This window comes from Rhipicephalus sanguineus, unplaced genomic scaffold (genome assembly GCF_013339695.2).
Source record: "Rhipicephalus sanguineus isolate Rsan-2018 unplaced genomic scaffold, BIME_Rsan_1.4 Seq574, whole genome shotgun sequence".
Taxonomy (NCBI): domain Eukaryota; kingdom Metazoa; phylum Arthropoda; class Arachnida; order Ixodida; family Ixodidae; genus Rhipicephalus; species Rhipicephalus sanguineus.
In genome coordinates this window covers 12986-34796 of record NW_023615539.1, presented here as the reverse complement: position 1 = coordinate 34796, position 21811 = coordinate 12986, and the positions used below count along the sequence as shown (strand labels likewise).

At 45.0% G+C, this 21811-nt stretch overlaps 2 long non-coding RNA genes across 2 annotated transcripts; one reads left to right on the top strand and one right to left on the bottom strand.

Moving 5' to 3' along the window:
- Nucleotides 1–349: 349 nt before the first annotated feature.
- LOC125756738 (uncharacterized) lies at nucleotides 350–6578 on the top strand. The gene is made up of 2 exons (XR_007414710.1): nucleotides 350–555; nucleotides 4831–6578. It is a non-coding gene; the product is annotated as an uncharacterized LOC125756738 (long non-coding RNA).
- Nucleotides 6579–9492: 2914 nt separating this feature from the next.
- Nucleotides 9493–18620, bottom strand: LOC119377833 (uncharacterized). Its single transcript, XR_005180877.2, has 3 exons — nucleotides 18413–18620; nucleotides 14544–14682; nucleotides 9493–9640 (listed from the first exon to the last, which is right to left on the bottom strand). It is a non-coding gene; the product is annotated as an uncharacterized LOC119377833 (long non-coding RNA).
- Between the last annotated feature and the right edge of the window lie 3191 nt (nucleotides 18621–21811).

Genomic DNA, 21811 nt, shown 5'->3' with positions numbered 1-21811 from the left:
GGCGGCGTGGTCCGAGGCACTAGGGACGAACGGACCAAACATCGTCATCCTCAGACGTACCTAGGCGAAAACATACCCAGTCCCCAGACGTCCCGAGATTACACGAGCATGCGCAGAACGAACGGCACTCGTTGGCAACATTGACGGTTCCGCCTACTGTTGAAGGTCTCGTCATCTTGGCGAGCGTCTAGAAAGCGTACAAAATCCTTTTGTGTTCGACGGCTAGGTACCTAGGGAGAGAATCTCTAGGGATTTTCGATGGTGGCGCCGTCACATCTTGGCGGAGCTTTCTGGACCGCCGCTTCGCCGACCGGTGTTGGTATATCGGCTGAGCGCGTTCGTCACTTGTTTCTGCGCCGACGACGATGACCGCGAGTCATGCAGCACATGCAGCTTTCGTCTTGACAACCATTTGACAACGTAGTCCGTGAACCGGTGTCCCGTAGTGACTTCGTCGTGACTGCCTCAGAGAACGTCTAGTACTGCCTTTGCTTGATTGACGGACGTCGAGGGCGAAGCAGAGCGAAGGTGCTGCAATGCGCTGCTTTGCCACAAGTAAGTAGCGATCTCTGTTATTTTGAGCTCTGCTCCGCTAGTCTGAAGTGTCGGCGTACCTGTTACATTTACGTATCAGACAGCGTGATCATATAGCTATGCTGCCGTTCTTACGTTGTGGATACGGAGCGTGATAAACATTTCGAACTACGGCACAAGAGGTTCATCCACGATCGCTGCGCGAGCAGAAAAAAAGTTTTCTGCGAAAGAACCGATCGTGTGTTTTCATGCACTACAGCCGCTACAGTTCGGCATGGACAAGAGTGTACGAAATGGACAAGAGTGTACTATTGAATAAACTTCTGTCAACACGGTCTCTAATTCAACATAGTTCAGCAAGGCTGTCTTGCAGGCCTTTTGTATTGCTGTCTTTACTGTACGTGTCAGCCGTTCCCAGAAACCGCCCCACCATGGGGCGCAATCCGCTATAAACTTCCATGTAATTCCATTCTGCCTGAAGTACTGAAGTATGCGTTCATCTCGGACTGACTCACACATACTTTTTAGTTCCTTTCAAGCTCTGTGAATGGAGACAGAAAGCCATATGGGTCGTATATCTCAGCTTCTGCCTTTAAAACATTCCTCTTCATTGTCTTCATGGATGCTACGAGCTGCATAATATTGGAGGTGTCAAGCCTTTACACGACATCTTCAGGGTACTAAAGAACTCCCAGTAATTTCTTGTTCTTAGGCTATGCTGCCGTTCTTACGTTGTGGATACGGAGCGTGATAAACATTTCGAACTACGGCACAAGAGGTTCATCCACGATCGCTGCGCGAGCAGAAAAAAAGTTTTCTGCGAAAGAACCGATCGTGTGTTTTCATGCACTACAGCCGCTACAGTTCGGCATGGACAAGAGTGTACGAAATGGACAAGAGTGTACTATTGAATAAACTTCTGTCAACACGGTCTCTAATTCAACATAGTTCAGCAAGGCTGTCTTGCAGGCCTTTTGTATTGCTGTCTTTACTGTACGTGTCAGCCGTTCCCAGAAACCGCCCCACCATGGGGCGCAATCCGCTATAAACTTCCATGTAATTCCATTCTGCCTGAAGTACTGAAGTATGCGTTCATCTCGGACTGACTCACACATACTTTTTAGTTCCTTTCAAGCTCTGTGAATGGAGACAGAAAGCCATATGGGTCGTATATCTCAGCTTCTGCCTTTAAAACATTCCTCTTCATTGTCTTCATGGATGCTACGAGCTGCATAATATTGGAGGTGTCAAGCCTTTACACGACATCTTCAGGGTACTAAAGAACTCCCAGTAATTTCTTGTTCTTAGGAACCGTTAAACGAATATCTTTATTAATGCCTTCTCTTTCTTCACTGAGATGTTGAAGACTTGTGGAATTTGTCATCCATTTACGCAGATGCATTTCTGCTTAATTGATAACATTAGCTGCATTATTGCAGACCAGCAAAGCTGCTTCCGCTGTGTCTGCTCCGGCCACGTCGTCGACATAAAACTGGTGTTTTAGACCGCTGGTCATCTCTTCGTGTTCTCCCGTGGTATTCTCAAAGTGATGATGAAGAGTGGCACTAAGAAGAAACGGGCTTGATGCGGCTCCGAATGGCGCACGATTCATCCTCCATACGTGCGCGGGTACTTGTTATGCAAAACCATTTTCTTAATATTCTCGTATCGCTTTGTCATATTGTGTCAACAACTCTATGTCTTTGAGAAGCCCCCATCGGCAATGGAGTCACAATATGGGTGGGCCTGGCAGTTATGCCACATGAGAATTTGTGCCAAACTCCTTCATTACTTGCCCTGCACTGATAAACCATGCATTTCTGTCATGCAAAGGGGCATGAGTTATTTGGCACTTCGAAAAGGCGGTAATTCGGGTTAGTTGGCTGTCCTTTATCATAAAAAACAGTGCACAAACAACGGACAAACGAGTTGTCTCTTTCTGCTCGTTCATTGTTTTTGCACTGTTTTTATGAGTTATTTGGTACAATGTTGATGCACTAAAATGCACAATGTCATACATAAACAATAACTGATAATGCATTTCTTCTTCTATGGACATATCTTGACATGCCTCTCACAGTCGTAATAAAGGCCCACCCAAGTGCAAGGTGGGGGGAGTGAAAATTCTTTATTCTGTGTGGGCCTCTGGTTGAACTTTGGCTTGTACAGTGCCCTAGCTCTCTCTTTATTGACATTCAGTCAGAGTAACAGCACCAATAAACTTTACCACTTTATGTATCTTTGCAGATTCCAGGAACACCATTATCTAGATTGGTACAAAATATATTTATGTAGTCCTCTAACAATATCATATGGCAATGGCTGAAACCTGCTTGTGGTTAGATCAGGGTGTATACAGGTGCTTGAAGCCCTTGAAAACAGTTGAAATTGAAAAGCACATTTTCACAGCCCTTCAGATTCCTGGAATTTTTTTCTTTCTCGGAAAATGCTTCAACTTCTTCGCATATGGTGTCTAATATTGACTGTGGCAGCTGCTATGTATAGGTAAACGTTCATCAGGCCAACTCCAAGGGCACATGCCGTGCTCCTGTTATGGCTCCCGTCCTGTGTTTAACCTGCCTTCATCACTGTTCATCTCCTACCATTCATTTCATTTCCTCACCTGGTCTACTTTCTCTCAACTTTCCTCCTGGTGACTTGACTTTTTTTTTGTAAACCAGCTTTTCAGTTTTAAGTGAAGTCGCTTCTTAAGCTGGGATAGTGTGCAGGAGGCTTGATCCTTCTTCCGGAGCAGGTAGTTGGAGGTGGGCAAGGCTGTTCCTCAACTTGCTGTGTTGCCACTAGTAGCCTTGGCTCAGCTATGTCGTAGTCCTCTGGCGAAGCCTCTGCAACAGTCTGCTGTTTGTTTCTTGGTCACAGATGGATGTGATTTCTGAAGCGGATGCCTCCGGTGTCTGTCTTTACGGCGTATCTTCGAGGTTCTGGACCGACATTCACCACGGTGGCTTTTTCCAATTTTTTATTGAGGTGGAGCCACAAAGGCTGACCAGGAATTAGTGCCGAAAGATTTCTTGTGTGGCAGTCTCCGTGTTTGTGTTACTGCTTTTGCCTTTCGTGGAGAAGCGTGTGGTGAGTTGCAGTTGGAAAGCTCGGTTGTAGTACGCTTGGAAGGGTTGGTAGGAATGTGCGCAACTTCCTGCCCATTAGCAGCTCAGCTGGGGATTTTCCTCCTATCATTGGAGTTGAACGATAGTTAAGCAGCACAACTGCGAGGTCTTTGCCTTCCTCTGATGCCTTTGTCATCATTGATTTGACTGTTTGGATGGTCCTTTCTGCTTGACCATTGCTGCAGGGGTGCAGTGGAGATGAATGAACATGTTTGATGTCCCAGTCATAAAAGAAATTTCTGAGGTCGGCGCTGTCGAACGGTGGCCCTTGGTCCGATATTACAACATTTGGTATGCCGAACCTGGCAAATGTATCCTTGAGTACCTGTATTAGTGAACAGGCTGTGGTACTCATCATCTGCCGAACCTCTATATACTTGGAGAAGTAGTCAACTATTAGAAGGTATGTTTTGCCTTTAAGATGAAAAAAATCCATGCCAAGCTGCATCCAAGGGCGGTCAGGCAGAGATCTGTCCAACAGTGACTGCCGCGGGTTAGCATTCCGATGCGACTGACATATTTCGCACCTGTTTACCAAGGATTCAATTTCCTTGCTTAAAGATGGCCAGTGCACACTCTGGTTTGCCGAGTTCTTGCAAGCAGTAATTCCGCGATGCGCTTGGTGCAACGTTTGAAGTACAGTTGATTGACGAGCCATTAGTATGACTAGCCGCTGGCCATAGCAAACAAAGCCCTCTGTTGTGTGCAGTTCGCTTCTGATGTGGTAGAATGGCTTGACATTGTTGTCGATGTCTGAAAGTTTCTGAGGCCACCCATCGTGTATGTATCTTGCCACTTTTTGTAGGGTGCCTCTGAGGGTGCCATAAACTTAACATACCAAGTTTGGGGGTAATTTTGTTGAGCCAATGGCGCCAAAATACAATAAATACACTTTGAAATCCGTGACGTCACGTGGGGAGATTTTGGCATGAAATTTAAAAATGAAACTTTGAAGTTGGTTTTCTCCTCTATTAATAAACCTATGATGGCAAAATTAACGACATTAGAGTTCTCAGGGCACAATTTATCGATCTAAACAGATTCATTGTTTCTCTTTAGTATCCCTTTAAACTAATGAACAGTTTTTGTGATTCACATTTATGAGAATGGATGCAATAAGGTTTTCAGCTGTACTATAGTGTGCAAAATACAACCTTTATTTGTGCAGGTGCCCGTGCTGCAAGTGCAGTCGTAACCCCTGTGGAGATGGATCCGACCCCAAGGAGAAAGTAGGGGCTGACGAGCTGCATTTAAGTATGCTTTGCTGGTGCTTTTAGCTATTTCAAAAGACGCAAGAAGTGGCTCGACATCACTTGGCCATAGGCTGCTCTTCCTCATCTTAATGAGCATAGCTCTTGCAACACTGGCTCCGCCAAAAAACTAGGCGTAAAGTTCAAGGTAAAGTTTTTAAACCATGTACTTTTTGTCATCTCGTGTGAGCTGCCATACACACATAGATGAATCTTTGTTGCTTGGAGGTAGACTTCATGCTTCTCTCCCAGCAGTCCAGCTCTCTTCTCTTTCTATTATGTATTACTTTTCTTTGATTTATGCTTCAGTGACCAAAGTATGTATGCTCACTCCCTGCGTGTTGAAGAGAAATGCACCGGTGTACACCATAAAAGGATGCGAAAAGTTAAAGGACCCCTTGTGACTTTTTTTACTGTAATTTGTAGCCTTGTGTCTGGCAATGCCGAAATTGAGTGAGTCATAAATGCTCTGACATATCGTATAATTAATGCTAGTGTCTAATTCTGGCCACTTTTAGCTTCATTTTGAAACACCTGCCTGAGATTGTAAGAAACTACTTCCCCACAGCGGGGAAGCACCTAAGACATTGTGCGCTAAAGGTTTGGTGACATTGACAGCGCAGTTTTCAAATCGGGGGCCCCGCGCGCGATAAAGAATGAAACGATGTGGGTGCTTCGGTATGAGTTAAGCCGGTTAAGTGCGTGCCCCCTCAGGAAAATGAAAAGCATTCCTGGCTTAAGCAGCCAAAACCACCCTGAGAGCAGCCCGACAACTGAGCGAGAGGGACGAGAAACAATAGCCCTCGTCAGGTGCCAGTTGTGGTATTGTGTGCGTCCTGTCCATCTTTTGTGACGTCAACAATACTGGCTTTTCTTGTGGAACGTCACACGGGGCCTTCATCTATGTCATATTAGTGGAGGTGTTGCGAGGTGCTGCCAACTCAAATGAGCACTCACGCTTACTTTAAAACCAAATTAAAATATCTTAAAGGTAACATTTGCCACTAATAATCAGCCAGAAGTGCCCACGTGTGCAGGACAATCAAACAATACAAACATCTCGAGGTCTTGATTTTGGTGTCAGGGGCCCTTTAAACAGAACTAAAAGTATGCAGAGGGGACAAGAGCCGTACGGGTCCACCCTATGTGTTTTTAAAAGCTGTAAATGATTTAAGGTAGTACTGTGTATTCTACTTTAGGAGACCGGTAAGAAGTCATCATACTTGCAGAAAAACTTTTTTTTATAAAAACGTTACCAAGCTTATGTTGAATGCACTAGTCTTTCTTTGATGGAAATGATTTCAGTAACATTATTTTGTCACTGTATAACCATAGCAGTAGCGATCTTGCCATGCTTTCTTTTGTTCTTCAGCTTTCGAATAATATTCTTCTATGTGGGAGTGTGTTTTCCCATCATTATGTTTTTCGGTAAACAGAACGATTACTTTATTGAAGAGACTGATGCTGGGACTGTTAGTACATAGTTCAAAATCTACATACGGAAGAAGGAATTGTACAAGCACAGACACCCAGTGTGTGTGTGCATTCCATTCCTTCCTCTTGTGTAAGACTCCTTCAGGCTGAGTGTTGCTCTTTCAAACTCTTTTAGTGAAATTGTATGAGCTATGTTTATTGCACAAAAATAAAGCAGTCTTTATAACTGAAATCTTGACTGTCTCAAATGAAATAATTTCACTTTTCACACAGTGCAATTATTAACTTAAAATTTTATTTAACTACGAAACAAAAAGGGGGCACCGACCATTCTAGAACGTTTATGACGTTTCGACTTCCAGTATGGAAGCCTTGTTCACGATGAATACATCATCAGAAGTGGTTCGTTTTATTTGGAAGACGAAACGTCATAAACATTTTGTTTGGACCTGTCTGTGTCTCTTTTTTATTTCAAATGTACCCTCCTAGCCAGACTGGATTCCGCCATGATCCCGACTTCAAATGTCATTTAATGTACCAAGTAAGTGCTCACTCAACAGCAACATCTTGTGTTGACAAGTGTGTAGAAGACTAGGAGTAACACAGTCATCATTAGGATCTATTCAGTGTGTTCTAATAAAGGAAGATGTCGATGGAGGGCTTCACCGTGGGGACAGCGGCTCATCCTTTTTTCTTCAATTGTGTTTTTCTCCATAATACATTGAGAGCCAATCTTTGTGATTTAGAGACTTGGGACAGAAAGCTAGGGCTATTTCTGAAGTGTAGTAGCTTGTAATGTTTTAATTGTCATAATCTTTCACAAGTGGCAAAATCGATTTTCTTAATGAGTGGGACCTTTAATCTTTGTTTTTGCAATCACACACAAAAATAATGTACAAAATCGAATTTTTGAACTTCGCGCCGAACCCTACTACCGGTCAGTCAGCACGACGTCACTAATCGATTTTATTATTTTTTTTTTATCTACGGCTGGTTTCTGCAGATCAAAATGTTACGAAGCCTCAGCGAGAGTGGAAAAGCGCGAGACTAAGATCTTTGTTCCACACCTTGAGCTCAGCCAAATAGCACAGAAGTATGTTACACAGTAATAAATGTTTCCCATGGAGAAAAAGTTCTCTATTTTATGCATTTATGATTGGCGCCCACAAATGACGGATCGATTGAAGGCGCTTAAAAATCGCAATTTCGGTTTCGGTTTCTGACTGCGTGAAGCGCCACCTGCTTCCTACTGCAAGCGTTATGGCGACTTCCTGTTTACTTTTCTGGCTCCAACGCGTGCTTTCAACTTCCAAACTTCTGCGCTGTTCTTCGTGACATTGTGAAATCTATATGGATATATACGTGGTGGGTCATATGTAGCACCATCCGGAACATCAAGCATCAATATCTGATATGCGACACTTTGCCTACTGGTCGTCAGAAGGTAAGCAAAACGCCACTGCACCGTCACAATATTGCGCGGCCCGCGTGGTAAGGCGATTATGTAGTGCTTCTACGGCTACCTCTGCCCTTGCATTTGGGAATGACGCTTGTCTGCTTTAATATTGCGTTAACTATAGCGACCAAAGCCTGCGTCTTTAATGTGTAAGAGCGTGAGCTGCGCATACACGGACTTTAGAGAATAGACGACGCATCGTGTTTTCTGTTCTCGTTCGAAACATGTCCTCAGTTCTCGATCGATTCCAACGAACTAGAACTTTCTGTCCGGATTTTTAAAACGATATCGCATTTGTTCTTCCGCATGGTCACAAATAGACACCACATGGAAAGAAATGAGATTGTACGAATGAAATTGCTCTCCAAGAAAAGGTGGGCAGAAATATGAGCTTCAGAGCAGTGTGCATAGATTGCAATATTTAAAGTATAGCAAGACGATTTAGACAACCTGTAGTCACATGAACCTGGCCACACAGCATTTGTACAGAATCGTCAATCGTCTCAGGGTATCATTAACGTCTATCGCTCATCCTTTATAAGTTAAATGCGGCCGCCGTGGCCGGGATTCGTTTCCGCGCCCTTCGGATCAGCAGTCGAGCACCATAACCACACCACCGTGGCGCGTCTCTTTGATGGGGTCCTTCTATGCCAAACGTCCGCGACATTGCACTCGTACATCTCAAGATTCTGTTCCAAAAATCGTGGGCAAGCTTTTTAGTGCAATATTCGACCTCTTTCATGTAAACTGTCACTGCAAGAAAATTTTTTTCTGTGTCCTTGGGAGGGATTTGAACGTTGCCATAGTGGTTGCTAGAAAAGGAATGGTGCGTCCGCTATTCTGTCTCGCGATATGCTTTGTGGTGAAGCAAAAAGGCCATTCTGCATCCATTCTGAGAATTTTTAAAAAATTCTACAATGTATATCAACACAATACAATAACACCACATGCCAGGATAGTTGCCAGTAAGTGTGTCAAAAAAGTATGGAGGTCGATGACCGAGAAGTTTTGAAGAATGAGGGGTGCAAACATAGAAAAATGTGTAAATGGGGTGTCGCACCACCCATATACACAGAAATACGAAGAGACCACATCAAAATCCAAGTGCCAAATTGCCAGACGAACCTTTTTTTTTTTTTTTCGATTCAATTCTGCCAAAGACAGCATCTGAATAGAACCACCTCCTCGCCTCTGTCGCCAATAACCCAGACCATTAATCTTTTCAAGCTGCTTTGCATAACGTTGTATAATGTACATGTATTAACAACTCTCCTCTGTAGCGCTATTTGGAATTGAGAGTGAGTTAAAGAAATGCATGACTTGTGTTCAGGCACATGCAGTTTGGTGATGCAGTCAAATTAAAATTCCACTTCTTTGGAAGGGTGTACAAAGGAAATTCGATCCTGAAAGTTTAATTATAGTGATTTTTGTTTTAAGCGAGAAAAATTTACGTTGAGCATGTGCAGTGTCCTTGGACGGCAGCTCGTAAGTCCACTTCACTGCGCTGCGTGCTTCCTTGGGGCAAGGGAAAGATGCAACGGCTACACGAGTGGCAAGTTTGTATGCTGCTTTGTGTATTTCCACGCTTTGACAAGCATTCATTGGCTTTCTGCAGTGCCACCGATCCGCCATGTTTCAGATGGTTTGTTCAGAAATATACTGTTAGAGTATAATAAGAGTATATAACAAACACTGGGGATACACTTTAATTCTTTTTTGCAGCTCCCATAAACGTGACTCGCACATCTGCAGGTCGTCCTTTGGCCGCATCCCTTGGAAGCACATAAAATGAGCATTGCGAATGCCGCGTCTACTGCTTCCTTGTCATACAGGAGAGCCTGTAAAAAAAAAAGTTAGAGCGATAATTATCTAAAAGGACAGTGCCGCCTTACAATTACTGTGCTGAAGTGAGTGCCAACAAAAGCTGCACTTAAGTGCAAGGCTCGTTCTTAAAAGGTGTTAAAGGGGTACTGACACGAAAAATTTCAGTTGTTTTTTTGCGTCAAATGCGAGGCCAAGCCCTCAAGAGCCTACAAACGGAAGTGCTAAGCGCAAGTGCACCCTGAAAAAGTAATTACAATATGTTTTTAAAAGCTAGTTTCAGTTCCTACTGTACCCTGATGTCACAACATGGTATGAGCTTCTCGTCACGTGCTTGCACAATATATAGTGACGTTTCCACGGCTGCTCAGCATCGGGGCTCAGTTGATGACGCACAAGCGGCCATTTTGAACGTTTTGCTGACGCACAAGTGGCCATCTTCAAATTTTTGGTACCTGACGTCATCACAATTAGTACTATAGCCTGACATCAAGCTAGTGTCGGTGTCGGTAGGTGTGCCATGGAAAAAGTTACTTTAATATAAAAAATAAAATATCTCATCAGCCTTTCCTGAGCTTCACACTTGCTCAGAGGCGTCTCTGCATACAGGAGATTTGTATGGCGTAGTAAACTCGCCTTCAAAAAAAGGCGTCAGTACCCCTTTAAGGGCCGGTTACACACTCAAGTCAAAAGTTAAGTATAAAGTTGGTCCTTGAATGCGGCAGTTAGTGAAGAGGAAAAAAAAACTGGGGGGCAGCTACGTACTATTGGCACGAAGACTGAGGAAACAAAGCTGGTGGCGTTCCCCTCCTCCTCACCCTCTCCACTCCTTGCAATAGTGTACTATTAAAGAATATGCTATGCTTCACCACCTCCCCTCCTCCTCACACTCACTTCTGTTTCCCTTCCCTTTTCCATACTACTGGGCATGAGGCCCACCACTGGTAAAGCTGGCGCCACTGTCAGCGTGCCAGATAGACATGATCAGCAGTAGCATTGTCTGCTTAGGGAGCACCGACATGTGCTGAAAACAATATTTTTGAATAGCACCTGCGCTGCAATTTTGACTAAATGAGGAGTTCTCCCGCTTCAGCTGAGCACTTGACAACACTTGAAAGCACAGCAATATGAAAACGTGAGCTTAGCAACTTAGTAACGTACTCGTTACTATTTCGGAACTGTAACTGCTGCCGGCCAATTCGTCTGCTGAGCGCCTATTTAACGTATAGGTGCGGACGTATTCACTAAGAGAAGGCAATCTTTACGATGACAGCTTTGAAATGCAGCTGTTGCTTAAATTCCACAAGAAGTTGTGGAAACTTCTCCTTACAGTAATCTGTGCGGTAACTTTGTTTTCAAAAAGGAATGTGCTTCTTTCGATCGGCAACTGTGGGTACACATTTCTGTAGTTATTAACGTTTTCCACGAATGAGGCTGATCTTGAACACTTTCACATAAACGCTTGCAATTTTGGCGGCAATTATACAGGTTGTGATGTTTTCTTTACGAAGAGCATTGATGATAAAATCTTCTTTTGTGCAGTCACACTGCGAAAAAAGTTCGGCAGATCCCACGCCTTGTGGGAATCGGTTCCATGCAAAGCAGTCAGCGAGTAGCTGTCCGTGCTGCATGTTTTGGCTTTGAGCCAAGGAATACAAATGTAGAGCTTATTAGACTGCTTGAAAAGCAGAGCTAACACTGGAACCACCATTAAAATCCCGACATGGCGCCTGAATCACAGGAGTATATAAGTATTGCTTATTGCCTTGTTATAAAATTAGATAGCCAGCACTGCAACCACAACTGACGTTGCACCGACATTACACCTGCATTGGTTTTTTTTTCCGAAATCAGTTTCAAGACCTGGCGTAGCTCTGCGGTAGAATACCTGACTGCCACGCTGAATGCCTGGGTTCGATTTTCTGCTGGGGTCCCTGATTTTAATGTTTGAATTCGTCAGGTCAATGCTGCTGAAATCGGTTTTAATTAACACACTCGCATTTAAATTACCAATGTCTGTTCTCGCCGTTTCTGGGTTGATTTATACTGTCAGTCACCCGTGGCACATACCCGCATACTGCAGCCTGTGGTATACGGGCGAGTACCACACGCATGTGGAGGAAAGAGTTTGACGACGTACGCGAAAGGATTTTCACATTATTCATGTCATGACTAAACTATCATGTTCATCAAATTCTCTTACCCTCCGATGCCAGTTTTGGCCTACACTAAGTCAGAACACCAGATGTAGGCGGCTAGATAGATAGATAGGTAGATAAGTATACATAGAAACGTTCAAAGTGCCTTTGGTTCGCTAAGAAATGCTTCATATTTAAAATGGCTTTACCATGTTTCACGCAAGTTAGAAGCCATCACATCTAACTGTCCAGGCGACTTTAGGTAACTATACCCTTGCCAAGGTACGATACATTTGTCCAACTTATTCTCATTAAATCTGTACTTCACGTAAAATTGTCATTTGGGCTAGAAGTTTTATGTAAATATATAACATCAGCTTTATAAAATTGTTACTTGGGATTCCTGCAGCAATAATGCAGTGATTAATATTTCTGACCATGAAGTAACGGCAAAAGTAACGTCCGTTACTTTTTTTCGGTAAATGTAATGGTAACACGTTAACTTTTTTAAGAGGTAACGTAGGGCGGTAACGCGTTCCTTTTTTGTTAGCGTAACGGGTAACGTATTTAGTTACTTTTTCTCAGTAATGCCTACAACACTGACAATTATAGATACTTATTTATGCTACGGCCGCGTCATTGCTTAATTGAGGCTTCATTCTCGTATGATCCATTTATTTATACAGACGGACCACTGTAAGAGTATATTTCTTTTGGTGAATTCCATTGGCAGATTCGGAGCACTTCCGGTAGCAGTTTTCCTGCTCCATTCAGAGCAAGTCTGTTCCATTGGCGGATTGAGAGTGCTCCCTGTATGTTTCATTGGCAGATCTGGAGCAGTTCCCCCTACTCCGCGAAAAGCGGCGGATTCGACCGGAAGTCACAAGCTCCCAGCACGTGCGCGCAGAGCGTGGCGTACCACATGCACGATGCAATGCGCTGTCCGACCGCACCCATTCTCTCCGCTCGCGCCCGTGAAGGTGAAAACGGCGCAAAACGCAAGAAATGCTGGGCGCTTGCGAAGCAAATGTGCGCTAGCGCCCCCTACCATTTGCTCTGGCGGGGCCCTCGTGTTCCATTGACAGATTTCCTTCGGTTGCTCTCCGCCGGAGTGGAGTGCTCCGGCACAGAGTTTGTTGCCCACTCCTAATCCACCAATGGAATTCACCATTCAGAAGCGTGAAAATCTGGGCCGGTTAATTCATGTTTAGGTGCGAGGAAACCAGCGAAACTAAAAAACAAGGACGATAGAAGAAGGCGCATTCAAGCGCACACCATCGCTGGAAACAGTGTGTGCTTGAATGTGCCTTCTTCTATCGTCCTTGTTTTTGAGTTTCGCTGGTTTCCTCGCACCTAAATTCACCATTACGGATTGCCCACATTTCATGCAAGAAGATTGTTTGGGGATGTCCCATGCCGGCGACCGCTCGTAAGGTGCACTCACTGTACAATTTATGTAAACAGATAGCGCCTGTAAGCAACTCTGTGCTTTCTTCTCATCCAAAATTATTATTTTGATTGTAAAAACTTCTTTCGTTTGAAAGTATCCACAGAAATGTCCGTTAGGGCTTCCACGTGATGTTTTTCATAGAGCGCCGATAGCGAAACCTATGAGGAGTGCACCGGCATTATCCTACCTAGAACGCAAGTGCAGTGCATCCGATAAGAGGATGACTCCATAACTCCTCGCCTCCAATACTATACAAGACTGTTATGCTAAGCTTTACACTCTCCGCTCCTCCTAACATCACTCCTTACCCTCACTTCCTTTCCCACCTCATATTATACTATACTATGCAAAGCTATGCTATGCTAGGAGCTGCTTGGCACATATCCACTTTTTGTGGCACATACCTGTAGAGTTTTTGCTAACACCTCACGGTGGAACTTCTTTCGCAAGTAACCATCGAATGGCTTCTTTAAAGGAGTTTATTGCCTCACGAATCAACCGCCCCAAAATTTTTTTAAATCCGTGCGTACGAGCGGAATTAGAGATTTATCGCACACTGTAATTGCTTTCTCTCTCATCCCAACGAGCGCACTGGAAGCTAAGCAGGGGAAGGATGGCACAGGGGAAAGAAGTTACATCATCTACACGTCATGACTTGGTGCACTTTTTCTTTTTCCTTTCGAACGCATCGTGAGTGCATGCGCAGGCACGTGGCAGCCCCGTTAACTATGCAGCTGACGATGCTCAAGTCAGCTGACAGCCCGTGAATTTGGGTATATGGCATAATTTGTAGAAAGAAGAGGGAACGATTTCTAGCTGACTTTCAGAATTAATGGTAAATTCCGGGCCTTGTGCTGCGCTATAATGTTTGGCTTGCATGCTCTCAGGAGCCTCGACTACCGATCGGCAGTGTTTTCTAACCATGTTGAAAAAGTGTTTCAGGGCCCCTTTTAAAGAACTTCACTGTTGAAAAAAAAAGGAAATAGTAGGGGGACAATCTAGGAGAGTGCTGCCCTCACTTGTTCCTCTCCTAATTCTTTTTTGATAGTGCCAAGTCACCAAAGTATTACGGTTTGTTTAGACGATGATTGCCTAGCAGGTAAATGCACGCACAAATACAGCAGAGGAATGAGCAATTATGATTGAGTTAAACAGAGTGACTGTTGATATGAGGCTGCTAGAAACCTGCTTTCACTTGTGGAGCTGATGTTCAGCCCTCATTTCTGTGGTTGGTGCATGAAGACTAGGATTGTGTTTTGTTCTATCTAGCACAACTGAACAACCTTGTACCAGTGCATACACGTGGCCCTGTTTACATGAAAGTGTGTTCACCTTTGCAGCTCGCAGATGTTGAACAGCTGATGGCGCAAGGAGAATGCCAATATCTTCCTTGTACATTTCAAAACAATTCTTGAACATGTAATTCCCGTCCAGAAGTGTTACATCCTTTAGTCATCCTAGTGTGTTGCTCCTGAAATGCCAATAAAAAGTACAATGTGAAAATTTGCTCTGGTGTCTCTAATTAAAGACATTATTCAGACTGCATGTTCAGACTCCAAAACTTTCATATTGACCAAGCATATTCACTGAACCAAGTGTGCAAGGTGTCCAAGAACAATTAACTTCCAAGATTAGCAACATTTCAGTCCATAATCAGAACAGGCATTCCAACTATTTCTCAAGGTCATGAATGAAAACCATGTTTTGTGTTAAATTTGACAACAGCAGCATGCTTGGGCACATAGTGCACGTTGATGTTGGGCAGCAGCTCGTTATGTGCAGTTTTTAGCAAATCTTTAACATTAATTTTTATGCACATGGCTGTTCAGCAACAGCGACCATACGTAGTAGTCTAATAGGGTTTCACTGGAGAACAACGGATGCCCCACAGCGGTGGGGCTGCAGATGTTTACAGCCAGCCACTTTTGTGATGTGCAGAATGCTGAAACGAGCAAATACATTTGTTTTCTCAACAAGGCCTGTGCACTGATTGATTGTGCCACTTAAAGGGACTGACAACCAATTTTTAGGGTACCTATCTTCTTTAGAGCAACGGAAAGCTAACTGGTCAGATTGTCTAGCCATGGAATGGTAACGTGGAAAACGCCGTGAAACATTTTTAATCAGAATTTTTCTATCTGCGGCGAATATGAACTCTTAAACACACTTGACAACACATGCTGCAAACAGTGAATGCGAGAGCGGTTTGTGTTCGAGCGCGACGCTTTACTGCACATGCGTGCACTCCGCGCGCATGCACCACGGCTGGATATGGGCCACTGGCGGCTGCGAAGGCAGCGCCGCTTCTCACCATGCAACACCTTTTACCTCGTAGGCAGCACAGAACTGAGCGGGGATAGATAATAATATGCATACTCTGAGGACCAATTATGGCGTGCATGACAGCATCAGACTACGTATACGTGCAGAAAAGTGACCGACTTCATAATCCAGCTTCAAGGCTCTTCCGCTAGGCTGCGCGACATAGCGGTTTTTGTTACTTTTAAGCACTATTTAAAAATATAAATCCTACTCGCAACGCGAAAAGGATGCTGGAATCTGTCACTATATTTCACGGTCTTTTCATGTCTACCAGGATCTAATAGCACGTTCTGCCCAGTTGTCGGTCCCTTTGAAGGCCCCCTGACAACGCAACTTCAAAGCCAAAATCTTCTGTGTTCCATTCTCCCGCATACATAGGTAACTCAAACCATGTATTGCTGGTGAACGTAGTCTTAAACACATTTTAATATGGTTTTAAAGGAAGCGCAAGTGCCCGAATTGGCGACAACTTGTGACCTCATTATCAGTATGATGCATTTAGTGGCTGCTCAGGCTCACTGATAATTCACCTATTCTACGAGTATAGTCGACGTCAATGACGGACAAGTTTGCAGGGCGCACAATAAGGGCTATCGTCATTCACCTTTCTTGCTTTATTCTTGGGCTGCTTTCTAGGTGTTTCTGGATGCTTACGCCAGTGGTATTTTAAACATTGCAAGATATAAACAAACAAATAATGGTGAGGTTTTTTTTGTTCCCGAGGGGGACTGTGAAATGGGTGCCCTGCCGGCAGCTGTACTTTAGTAAACAAAATTCGGCAGAAGCTCCCTCGTCAAGTCACCTGCTCAAGAAACTCAACCATCTGAACGGAATGGAGTCACTATTTCAGCACTGTACTTCTTCTCATGCTGGTAATAAACTGTTTGTATCTAAAAAAAAGGATTCGGAAAAGTTTCCAAGTCACTGTGGTATGTGTGTAAGGTGATTATGACAGTGCACAGCTTCATATTCGTTGTGTGACTGTCAGCTGATTATCTTGGAATATCTCTGCTAGGTACACAACGGTGAAGTTGCTAAACGAAGTTTGCCACCTAAACATACGGAATGAAAATAATGCTTATGGAGATTAGACGCAGCAGTCTATAATAGTACAACATATGTGTCACTGCTGCTGGTCCTGGAACGACTGTAACATAAGCATTACAACAGCTGTAACTTGCAACAGTATAGTATAATAACAGTAATAGTCACGGAACTTTCAGTTGGCAGCGAGCGTCGCCTGCCTATATTACAACATGCTCCGTGTTGACACGAGCTGCGTGACAGTGTGTATCGCAAATTTTCTTTTTTTTTTTTTCTCTGCCACCATTGATGCCCTAGCTGAGCTGTGTGGCACAAATCTAGCAAGTGGTGACTTGTAAAGCTGACACATCGTGCAAGGCTTGTAAGCCATCTGGCAAGCGGAGTTGCTTCAGCTCATCGCTGCAGTCGGCAATCTTGCTCTCGCTATCCACTTAATCTTCAAAATTGGATAGCACAAAATTGAACAGGTCCTGTGCATCTGTGTTCTTTCTAAGTCCTGTTCGATTTCCCGTTATGCAATTTTGAAGATTATGAGCCAACTAGCCTATCAACGTATTTTGTTTGTTATCCACCCAACGCCCGCAGGATCCACGTGTCTGCGGCTGTAACTTCACCCCTGGAGACACAAACACTTTGCCCGAGTTTAGGCTGATCGGTGATCGTTCTCATATACCTTTTGTTTGTCCGCATGCTTTTGGAGATGGTCACTATACAAGAGAATATAATAACAGCTGATAGTGTGGCGGCACGTTGCAGAGCAGATCTCAACCACTCCACACACTTGGTCTCTGTTGCCTGACGGCGCGTGCTCAATGGAGCTTGACCTGTCGAGTGCGCGTGACGGTTGGCTGTTTGACAAGTTGAGGAGGCAAAGCAGGGTCGAGGAGGGTGTCACTATAATTGCTTGCAGCTGCCTTGATATGCAGTGCATGGCTTAATTCATGGTGCAAATGAGATCATGATGTAGCCTAAATTCTTACAAAATTTCACAGACAGTTTCAGGGTCCCTTCAAAGTAAAGTTTACTTGGCTCTTATCCTATTCGAAATTATCTTCGTGAATACTTTGTACAATGATGAGGCTGACATATTCTTTCATGTCTCCATTTTTTGTATTAGTAAAACATTGGCGTTTTTCCAACTCTCTGTTACATTCGAATTTTTGCATCTTGCCGTATGACCGTATGCGGTACGGCGTCACTCTCTGCGTACCTTTGCAAAAGAAGGCGGCTGAATGAACGGCTTGGGCACTCCACGCAAGCATGATTCATACTGTAAGACATGTTTCGGTACATAAAACTAGTACAAGTAATGGCGAAATTAACGAAACATCGCCCTGCGCACTGTTAGAATAAAATGATAAGTCGTTCTTTAGCTGTTGTTTACAAGTACCAGGTTTTCAAACGCCCCAGTCGGTCAACAGGATTATTCATTACCGCAGTACAACGAATCTAAGAACTTGCCTAGGATTAACGATAAGGGAGTGCCCTTACTACTAGTTCATGAGATAATATCAGTAGTGGTTATCACTTACGCAAAGCCGAACACTGGACGACTTGGTGCAAGTTAACCATTTCGAACTGTAGCGACTGTAGTTCATGAAAACGCACGATCAGTTCTTCCGCAGCAAATTTTTTTCTCCTCGCGCGGCGATCGTGGATGAGCCTCTTGTGCTGCAGTTCGAAATGTTTATCACGCTCCGAATCCACAACGTAAGAACGGCAGCATGGCTATATTATCACAATTTGTTATGTAACAGGTACGCTGGCATTTGTGGCTATTACGGGCGACAGAGACTAGCGAAGCAAAACTCGAAATAACAGAGATGGCTACTTACTTGTCGTGGCAAGGCAGCGCATTGCAGCACCTTCGCTCTGTTTCGCCCTCGACGTCCGTCAGTCAAGCAAAGGCAGTACTAGACGTTCTCCGAGGCAGTCACGACGAAGTCGCTACGGGACACCAGTTCACGGACTACGCTGTCGAAACGAAAGCTGCACGACTCGCGGTCATCGTCGTCGGTACAGAGACAAGAGACGAACGCGCGTACGTACAGTACGGTCCACTTTTAGAGGGAACACGCGAGCGCGCGGCCGGCGGTACGCGGAGCGCCAACTGCTGGCGAGATTTGGAAACCTGGAGCATGCGCATAAAGGCGCAAGGGCGGTGCTTGCCGCCGTTCGTCTGCTACTTACCGCCCCTGCGCTTGCCGTGCGCTGGATAGCGCGTTCGTTTTTCTGCGGCGCGATTCATGCCCCTGTGCTCTCCCTGCGGCTCGTCGGGTAATCAGCGCGCAGAACAAAAAAAAGTACCGTTCGTTTATTGCTGTGGTTTCTCGGCAGCTTTGACGCGATTCCATTGATGGCCACAGCGGCTGAATTTCGATTACGGGCGAAATGCAAAGAAAAGCCATGTGCTTATAGTATTTAGAAGCACGTTAAGGAAACACTTGCGATTGAAACTAGTTCGAAGTCTCCCAATACGGCGTGACACCGAATGATATCCTTGTTGTGGCTTGAAATACCCCAGGAAATGTTAGTTATAACTCTCGTGATTTTTTTAATCGTTAAGGCAACATCGCCAGAATATGCGATGACGTGCACTTTTACGAAAATTATTGCGTTTCACCAACACGCGCGATGAAAAATGGTGTGCGTGGAACGACGTGGAGTAAACAAAGAAGACAAAATTTATTCGTCGTATTTGTGTGACAGAGTATAGGTGAGCCAGGCCAGATCTATAGCCTCGAAACATTTTAAAAATGCAAAGCTAATGAAACATGTCTCTGCCCTGTGAAACGCGAAATAAAATGCAGATCTGTGCAAGCAAAGTAGGACCAAGCGCGACATACCAGGCATTGAAAAAAAAATTACACTCGTAATGCCGATGATTACGCTGGTAATCGCAAAAAAAAATAATAGGCTGTTTAGCACTCGGGCTTTTGGTTTCATCGTTTTGGGGTGTCTAGAGAAATGTGTGGTGGATCCTGGGTCTTCCATTCTCATATGAACCTAAGTCACTTCGTGCTCCAATAGCGTGCCCTAGACTTCGTTCAGTAACGGGTGACGTCACCTTCAGCGTCGACTACGGCCTTCATCCTTTCAGGCAGAGACCTGTACAGTGCTTCTGTGAAGGATGAGTCGCACTTGAGCCGCTCCCACTCTTCGTTAACCGCAGCCCAGAGGTCATCCGCAGATTTTCCATGAAGACCTAGACGGGAAAGAGACGTCTTCATCCTTCCCCACACATTTTCTATTATATTCAAATCAGGGGACTGTGGGGGCCACATGAGCACAGTCACTCCGCGCTGCTGTAGTAGGCGATCGACCTTTTTGGCGGTGTGCACCGGCGAGCGGTCGTGCTGAAAAATGCAGTCATGCTGCGGTGTGATGTGACTGGTGATGTGCGGGAGGCCGACGGTGTCCAGAATATTTCTGTATTTGTCCGCTGTGAAGGCCCCTTGTATGCGCACGAGGGGTCCGAGGCCGTCACGGGTGATGCAGCCCCAAACGCTCACCACAGTCCGTCCGCTTGCTGCTACTCGCTGAACAAATTCAGGCCTGAACCTATATAGTAACAAACACGAACGAAAAAAAAAGTTGTAGAAGGCTGTATTGTGCAGCACTCTTGTCTTGCAATGCCAATCATGTTATAACGGAAGGAACTACGAGCCGAAACAGCAAACTTAACATTATTATTACGGCGAAAATGCTGAGGCCCGGATACTTAATTTAGGTGCATTTTAAAGAACCTCAGGTGGTCCAAATTCCCGGAGCCCACCACTATGGCGTCACTCGTAATCATGTCGTGGTTTTGGGACGTTAAACCCCGGATAATATTAAGATTATTAATACGAAATTCAGGGTTTCATTCTCGGCCGCAGATACCTTGATATTTCTGGTGCAAACATGTTTTCCAACCCACGCATGTGGCAAAATGGGCGTATGATAAGTAGCGTATAATTTCTAAACGAGTTCCGGTCGCGGCGCTTGGGTGCGTTAAAACTCAAATTTACAGTTTGCTTACCATGGAAGTTGTAGCAACGTTCGGGAACTAGAGAAGATTTAAGAGAATTCGAGCATACCGAGTTCTATCTGGACGCCAGACACGGGCCCTCTGATCCCATTTGGTCGTGAACGTGCACTCGTCGCTGAAGACCACTCGGCCCCAATCGTCAGGGGACCACGCTTCATGCCGCTGGGTAAACGACAGGCGCTTTGACTTGTTCACGTTCGTCAGTAGCGGTTTTTGCACTGCCATCCTGCTCTTCAGTCCTGCTTCAGCCAGCCGTCGCTTCACAGTTGTTTTTGAAGCGGTCAGTTGAAAACACTGGCGTATTTCACTAACTGAAGCTCGAGGGTTGTCAGCAACATATGCAACGATATTCATATCGTCTTCCTGAGTTGTCACTCGTGGCCTTGGTTTCCGAGGGGCGTCCTTGATCCTATTTTCATCTCTGAAGGCCTGGATAATTCTATTCACGGTCTTAAGTGGCCTCTTCACCATGGCAGCGACGGCGCGCTGGCTGTATTCTTTAGTGTAGAGCTCGACTATGCGAAGCCTTTCGTCCTCAGGTACCCTGGCCATGCCACTTTTAAGAACTAGCACAGCCAAAAATGCGATCAGCAAGGAAATGCGCCCCCAGCTGTGGAATTCTGTGAAAGCAATAACGAAGCCAGCACTTGCGTAACTTAGTGTCAGCGCTTATCAAAAAGTTAATCGTAAGCTTTCCACATACTTTTCGAACCAGCCAGCCGCTTTTGATAAGACAGGAAATCTGATGGTTGATGCAGCGAGCATAGCAAGCTTGTCTTTCCAACCATATAAATATACAAAGGCGCTAGCGCGCGCCGAGTGCGGGGGCGGAGAAGTAGCAGACGACGCGGGCACGAACCGCCCTTGTTATTCTATGCGCATGCTCCACGTTTCCAAATCTCGCCAGCAGTTAGCGCTCCGCGGACCGCCGGCCGCGCGCTCGCGTGTTCCCTCTAAGAGTGGACCGTACTGTACGTACAGTACGTACTACATGCACACGTGGAACAGCATGGAACAGCAGACACAGGTCGGCGAAGCGGCGTTCCAGAAAGCTCCGCCAAGATGTGACGGCGCCACCATCGAAAATCCCTAGAGATTCTCTCCCTAGGTACCTAGCTTTCGAACACAAAAGGATTTTGTACGGGATATAGACGCTCGCGTCATCTTGACTCATCTTGACTACAGGGTTACCAGATGGTGCGAG